Source organism: Myotis davidii, unplaced genomic scaffold (assembly GCF_000327345.1).
Source record: "Myotis davidii unplaced genomic scaffold, ASM32734v1 scaffold723, whole genome shotgun sequence".
Taxonomy (NCBI): domain Eukaryota; kingdom Metazoa; phylum Chordata; class Mammalia; order Chiroptera; family Vespertilionidae; genus Myotis; species Myotis davidii.
The window spans coordinates 770,496-778,255 of NW_006294589.1; the positions used below are offsets into that span (position 1 = coordinate 770,496).

The 7,760-nt window shown below is 47.4% G+C and overlaps 1 protein-coding gene across 1 annotated transcript in view; it reads left to right on the plus strand.

Moving 5' to 3' along the window:
* The first annotated feature begins 6,039 nt into the window (after positions 1–6,039).
* Positions 6,040–7,760, plus strand: part of ABCA1 (ATP binding cassette subfamily A member 1) — a 114,756-nt gene continuing 113,035 nt past the window's right edge. Inside the window, exon 1 of the mRNA XM_006768731.2 lies at positions 6,040–6,316. The gene's annotated coding sequence lies outside the window, so the exon portion shown is untranslated. The remainder of the gene's footprint in view (positions 6,317–7,760) is intronic.

Here is a 7,760-nt window from a genome sequence, read left to right on the forward strand (position 1 = left end):
ATATACTAATTCATTTAATACTCATAGGGTAGATTCCATTATTATCTCCATTTGATAGATGAGTAAACTGAGGTCCAGAGAGGTGAGGTGACATGTCTGAGGACACACAGCTACGTTACATAAATAAGGAATTTTCACTTAGCAGTGGACCCTAGGATTGGTTAAAAATCCTTTCATTTTATTTTTAAGTTTATAAACTTACCCAAAAGTTCTAGTTGTCTTAGTCATTTTCATCTCTCCACATTCTCTTCTGTTTTTCATTACTGTGTATATATTCTTCTAAAATATGTCAGGATTTACTGTTTCCATGTGGTAATTTATGGTTTGCCTTTCTGCAGTTGTAAATTACCTCCTCCCACTGCTTATCTACAAACTTTGTTCTGAATGCCATTTTTTTCTTAGCTAAAAAATAGCATATGTTTATCTCAGAAATTTTGCAAAACACAGACTTGAATAAAAATATGCTTTGAATCCCACCATCCACAGAAAAAAAAAAAGCTGTTAACTTTAGATGGGATTCTTTTCATTCTTTCCTATGCATATACATTCAGTTACAAAGAGTAGAAATATACTACTAATTATTTTTACCAAATAGAAATCATATATACACATAACTATAGCTTTACTTTTTCAATGAACATTTATCAGTTAACATTTATAAGTTAACATTTATAACATTATCAATTAACATTTATAAGCAGTTTCCCATATCGCTACCTTTAAAAATATTATTTTTATTTTTAATGACCACATAGGATTTTGTTATGTGAATTTATCAGTTTACTTTAGAATGTTCATGCTGTTTGATGAGTATTTTTTAAATGTTCACTTTGCAGATAACATAGTGACAAACATCTTGAACATAAATCATTGACCACATACTTGTGTCTTTCCGTAGCATAAATTCCTCCAGGTAAAATGAGTGGGCCAAAGCCTCTTAATGCATATTGCTGAGTTGCCCGGCAGAAAGTTGGGCCAATTCACATACCACTGGCACACTCAGTTTTTGTGATCTTCATTTTTATATCATTTCCCTCTTTCTTTTACCTCCGATTTTACTTCCTTAGATGTCTTAGGACTAGACCCTCACTTTAGCTTTCTTTTCCCTTCCTCGTAGTGTGTCCAGGGCGGCCCACTCCCAGTGGTAAGTAGACAAATGTAGGGACTTCCGGCTGAGCCCTGCTGGGTAGCGGAGTCAATCAAGAGGAAATCAGCATTAGGGTCAACTCTGTGGGCAGCCCCCAGCCTCTGGGATTGGAACCCATTCCCCACCAATGTACATACTCAGGGGTGATTCTGCACGTGTTGGTTTCTGGGACACGTGCCCAGCTAAGAAATTGCTCAGATTTCACTGGACATCGGTCACCAGGAGTATGGCAATAAAGAAGGGAAATAAAGGCCTGCTTCCATGGTGTGGTCACAGCGCAGCATCTGGGCAGTTAGTCTTTGAGGAGGCAATGCATTCTGTGTAGACACATTGTAGAAGCCATGAAGGGTACTGGTAGGAGGACAGAGCAAAGACCTGATACAAGAGCCCTGAGGGGAACCACAAAGGAAGACCATGCTACTCTGAAGGAATGTCCCCAAAGTGCTGAAGGAGAAAAAGAGAGGCTCAGGGCCTAAGAAAAAGGGAAATCTGGAACATTCTCTCTCTCTCTCTCTCTCTCTCTCTCTCTCTCTCTCTCTCTCTCTCTCTCCTTATTCTCTTATCAATATGTTGGAGAGAAGGAAAGCTCCTGGCTAAGAAACAAAACAATCCCTCATCCCAGAAATCACAGCCAGGAATATGAATTCTTAACAAGTGTCAAAAAGCATCTGAATAAGGAGAGAAGAATGCAGACACATCACTTCTGTTATAAGAAATGCTTGGTTTCTTTTAATCCACAGAGTCCAATTATTTTCTTTTCAAACTTACATCTATTGTTACACTTACTAATGGATCTGAGCTGAGGGTATTATTTCTCTATTAATTTGAGAAGCTAAAAAATATCTGTAATATTTCTCTCCCTCTCTCTTACCTACCTTCTATCCCATACTTTCCATCTAACGGGGAAGTGGTTCCTGTGTCCTTTGTCTTCTCTGTCCCTTTGCCTCCTGCTTCTAGAGTAATAAAATACAGCGTTAGTTATTTAATCCCATCCATCTCTTTCCATACACACTCTTAAACAGGAGGACAGGGTGGAGATGGGAAGGATTTCCAAGCAATGGGAAACTATAGGAGCAGAGACACGGAAAGTTTGTGGAAGGGGGGCTGGGTAGAAATGAGATAGGGATGCGGGGCCTACAATTAGTCTTCAGAGGCCTCTAAATGTCATATTTGCAAAGGTCTTTGTAGGTTTTTTTAAGGAACTTTGAGGAACCATTTCTTTTTTTTCCTTTTAAATATATTTTTTATTGTTTATAGTATTACAGATATCTCCCATTCTCTCCCCCCATTCCCGCCCTGAACTATTTCTTTGTAAGCAATAGAAAATGATAGAAAGCTTTGAGGAGAAAACAGAATTGATTAGTTTTTCTTTTGGGGGGGCGGGGGGTGTGTTGGTTTGCTTAGCTTCCTTCTCCCGCCTCTGCCCCCAACCCCTGCAAGCAAAAATCGCTCCACTGGGCAGGGAAGATAAATAGGAAGGGGAAGAAACTAAAAGCAGGCAGGAACAGCAGTTTGGAGGTTACTGCAGGACAGAAGCCCAGGCATTTGGCTTGGACTTAGGCAGGGGTAGGGGCGGAGAGGGGAGGGATGGTGGTGGACATGAAGGGCCAGATTTAAGAGATATCGACCTGACTTTGGTGCTTTTAGAATGAGAAGAGAAGGATAGGGACAGAGAGATGAAAAGCTAAGCAACTATGATTATGATTTCCCCTAGTCAGTGTGTGGATGATGATGTCATTAAGTGAAATAAAAACTAAAATGCAGGTGGAGGAGGGAGATTTAAAGGGAAGATTTAAAAATAAACTTGGAGTTTATTTGCAGAATGTCCCTTTCGGTGTTGTGCTGGTAAATGTCAACAACTGGCTTTCTGAAAAAGGAAAAGAAAAGGAAGCCCTGATTGTGTCCATTTCCAATGGGGTAAAGAGTCCCACCACTGTCTGATTTTAAGGAAGCCCAGGGGGAGGCACTTATTGCTGAGTTGGGAAGAGATGTACACATGCAGGTCTTCTGAGCTGGGCTGAGCCAGACTCTAGCACACTGCTGGTGCTGCTGGGTCCTCTGTGTGCGTCCAGGAGTGCAGCAGGAGGTGAGAGCTGGTGATGCAGGGTTTAAGTGGGGCCACGGGCATGCAGCACATAGAAATTAAAAGGAAACCAGTGTCGGGGGACATATGTATATAAGGAAAGAGGAGTCAGGAAAAGAACGTTCACAGAGAGACAGGAGAGGCGGGAGCCAGATTCCAGCAACAGGCGAACTAGTTTCAGGAAGGAAGGTGTGGTCAAGAGTGTCAGATACCAGAGATCAGGTGGCCTAGGCACTTAAAGGAGGTCATCAGAGTACCAATTAAGCAGGTCTTTTTTTTTTTTTTTTTTTAATGATAAAAAAAAAAAGCACTTGGACTCTTTTTAAGGAGGCCACTAATGAATTTGGACAGATCAGACTCAGTGGTGGGGAGAAGAGTTTGCCTGAAATGGGCTGGAGAGGGAATGAATGGAGGGAGTAGAGATGAAGTCTTTCCAGCAGTTTGGCTGGAATATTTCTATTTCTTTTCTCATTCTTTTTAAAAAGTAGCTATAGTAATTTTTGTCCATATCTTTTTTATTTTTTTAAAATATATTTTATTGATTTTTACAGAGAGGAAGGGAGAGAGATAGAGAGTTAGAAACATCGATGAGAGAGAGACATCGATCAGCTGCCTCCTGCACACTCCCCACTGGGGATGTGCCCGCAACCAAGGTACATGCCTTTGACCAGAATTGAACCTGGGACCCTTGAGCCCACAGGCTGATGCTCTATCCACTGATCCAAACCGGTTAGGGCAGGGATTACTCTTAGTGGGGGTGTTCTTGGAAACCATAGCCTTCAAAATTCCAAAAGGAATAATTTGGTGATGGAATATTACGCTGAGTTGCAGGTCAGAGAAGAACAGGCAGGAAGGGAGAAGGAAGTCTTACCTGCAGCACCTGTCCAAAGGCCGGCTGGCCCGCCTAGCAGCAGCATTGCTTCTGGCAGCATCCCCAGATCACACTTGAAATGGTAACACCTCCTCCAGGAGCTTTTCTTTATATCTAGAAAGTTAGAGAGATTGCTTTTTTTTCTTTTTTAAATTTTTATTTCAGAGAGGAAGGGAGAGGGAGAGATAGAAACATCAATGATGAGAGAGAATCAGCTGCCTCCTGCACGCCCCCCTTTGTTTAAAATACCATTCTTTCAAGGAGCTTGAATGAACAAAATTCATTTTCAGAAAACCCCGGTGAGGCAGGGAGAGAATACATATTTTCTCCATTTTACAGGTGAAGAAATGGAGGCAGAAAGCTGTGGATCATGTGGTTCAGTCAAATGTGACCCCAGAACCCAGTCTCTTAGTCAGGATTGTCCTTTCACCCAGGCAAGGGGGACCTCTTTCCTGCACCCTAAGCTTCGGAAGGCTGGGCTCTGGTCCTTCACAAACTCCATCCCTTCCTAAGTGTCAGCAGCCCGCAGGGCCATGGGGCCATGATGCCAGAGTTTTGGAACCCCACATTTCCTTGACCTTCAGGTCCCAAAGTGCACTTTCCAGGGTCTGCATGGGCCTCCTCACAGGTGCATGCACCTGAGCTCAAGTTGTGGCCTGACTATGTGCACGGAGGAAGCTTGTGCAGCGGGGGGTCCACATGCATATACTGGAGGCTCTTCCAGAATATGATGGAGCTGGAAGTGGGAAGAGAAGGGGTCTGGGGCAGGCTCTCGCATTCCATGTTCCTGCCAAAATGCAGATCAAACTGTGAGGAGTCTGAATGTGAACCTGCCCTTCCAGGTTGCTTCTAAGGTTTGATTTATGACTTAAATATTTAGACATAAGAATGTGGGCCTTCACTTGAAATCTTGCCTCTGCCCCTCAAATGTTACGGGCGGCGATGTTGCTCTTGACTGTTAAAAGCCAAAGTTAGAGGAAGAAGTTGGAGATCTGGGATGGTTATATAATTTTACACCAATGGGAGTCTCTAGCTGCACTTTGCAAATCTGTAGAAGCCAAAATACAAGCCTTGTGTATTTATCCCTGGGCACAGAGCAATACATTGGAAATAAAAAGGGGCTGGTCCCCATGGTTCTGTCCTGTGGGCTTCCTTCCTCCCCCGGTTTAGCAAGACCCTTTCCATTGGCTTTTCCTGTGACCTGGCAGGCCCAGGCTGGGAATCCCAAAGGCAATGGGTTGCCTAATTGAATATCAAAGTCAGGGTTTATGGTAGAAAAAAAAAAAATAAAACAACCAGTCAATTCCAGAGGACTGTCCGAACCCTAAGCATTTGAAAGGAAAGAAAGACTAGCAGTGGTTCTCAACCTTCTGGCCCTTTAAATACAGCTCCTCATGTTGTGACCCAACCATAAAATTATTTTTGTTGCTACTTCATAACTGTAATGTTGCTGCTGTTATGAATCGTAATGTAAATATCTGATATGCAGGATGGTCTGAGGCGACCCCTGTGAAAGGGTCCTTCGACCGCCAAAGGGGTCGCGACCCACAGGTTGAGAACCGCTGGACTAAAGGGTTGTTGTCGGGTGGTTTTCAGCCTGGCGTTCCCAATCGCCCAGCAAAGGAGAAGAAAGCAGTGTGAGAAGCGATGTCCTCTGGGAAGGAGAGAGACAGCCTCCCGAGCAGTCCCAGGCCCCGCATTTCCGGCTTGCCCTCGGCTGCCAGGCTCTGGCTGGGTCGGGGGGCGCAGACCGGGGACCCGGCGATGCCCGCAGCACCTCCCGAACCCCACTTTTCTCCCGCAGCCTTGCGGGGAGCTGCGGGACATCGCCCGTTTAAGGGGCGGGGCGCGGCTCCACGTGCTTTCTGCTGAGTGACTGAGCTACAAAAACAGAGGCCGGGGGAAGAGGGCGGGGAGGGAGGGAGAGAACAGGCTTTGACCGATAGTAACCTCTGCGCTCAGCGCAGCCGAATCTATAAAAGGAACTAGTCGCGGCACAAGCCGGGTAATTCCGAGGGAGACAGAGTGGGGCCGGGACCGCCGAGCCGAGCCGACACTTCTTCCCCCGGGCGCGGGTGGGCAAGGCAGGGGTCGCCGCAGCACCAGGGCCACCAGAGCCCATTTCTCGGGGCGCTCTGCTCCTGCGCTCCCCCTTCTCCAGAAGGGTTTTTCAAGGAGTGGGGAAAAGAGACGAAGACACAAAAGTGGAAAACAGGTAAGAGGCTCTGCAGCGACTTAGGCGTTATTGTTTGGTTTCGGGGCTGTGGAGGCTTTGGGATGCGCTGGGATGCGGGGACTTTAGTCCGGACCCCCACACCCTCCACCGCTTGCATTGAAATGGTGCGGGGTTACCGTAAATGTGGGGATGTTGTTCTAGGACGAGCTCTGGCGACCCGAAGACGCGGCGCTGCTGCTCTCCGGGCTCGCCCTGTGGTGAGCGCGGGGAGCATCTCTGGGCTTGGAGACCCGGGAGCAGTACCTTGGGGGCAGTGGGTTGGGGGGCTCCTGGTACTGCTGGGGGCACTGCTGCCGGAGTGGGGACAGTGACGGGTCCTGCACCGAGCGCCTCCCTTTGTTTGGAAGTGCCCGGGCCGGTTAGAAACGCCTCTGGGTGCGGGCCGGCGGGCGCCCACCGGGATGAATGCCTACGCTTGGTCCCCAGTCTGTGCTTTAAGAAGCTGGTCTGAATTGGGCTCTGACCCGGGGATCCGCCCGGTGCGTCCTCAGACTGGATGGGGCGTTCTTGTTCCCTAAGGACCTGCCCAGGAGGCGTCCCAAACGGGGTCTGTGGTGATACTGCTCACTTTGTTTGACTTGGGGGTCCTGCTCACAGTCTCCGTGCGCTCACCAGAGCTGGTGTCGTCCCTGGCGCAGCGGGACGAGCTTTATTCTTTAAAAAAAAACATAAGATTTAGAAGGTGAGCCTGCACAAACCGAGAGCTGGGGTGCCCATTGCACTGCGCCCCCCGCCCCTGCAGTCTTCCTGCCCTTTGCTGCTAGTCTCTTGGGGCAGCCTAAGACCGGGCATGGATGGAGAAGCTGGGGCGAGATGGTGCAGAGGAATGACCGAGAGTAACCCCGGCGGGCGGCGCAGAGCTGGGAGCTGCGCGCCTGGGCTGGGCTGCGCGTGGTGAGTGGGGGTGGGGAGCGCTGGGCCCGGGCTGCGGGTGGCCCGGGGGACTGGCCCGCAGCGCCTCCTGGCCGGGTGGCTAGGGAATTGGCCCTGTGGCTAGAGTGGGGCCGGGCTCTGCATGTTGCTTGCGGGCTCCAGCTGAGATTCCGTGAAGAAGGAAACCCTGGGGGTTCAGATGAAAGCCCTTCTGGTTGTTTTTTGTTAGAATGTTTCCTGACTCCCAGACCTCGGTCATTCGGAAGGTTCTTGCGGCGTGGGCCTGTGCCAGGGTGTGTGTAGGTGCCTTTTTTTTTTTTTCCCCAGCAGTTATTAGACAAAAGGAAATAAACAAGATTTTTTTTTAACCCTTGTCTTTTGCATCATTTAAAACCCAAGGCTTTTCAGTGACACCTCACAAAGTGAGAGGATGGTATATATACATTCATGTAATAGAGGACAAATTTGATATTTAAAAAAAACAAAACTTGTTTGTTGATGAAAATCAAGTCATTTTCTAAGGCCGGATTCTCCCCCCCCCCCCCCCACC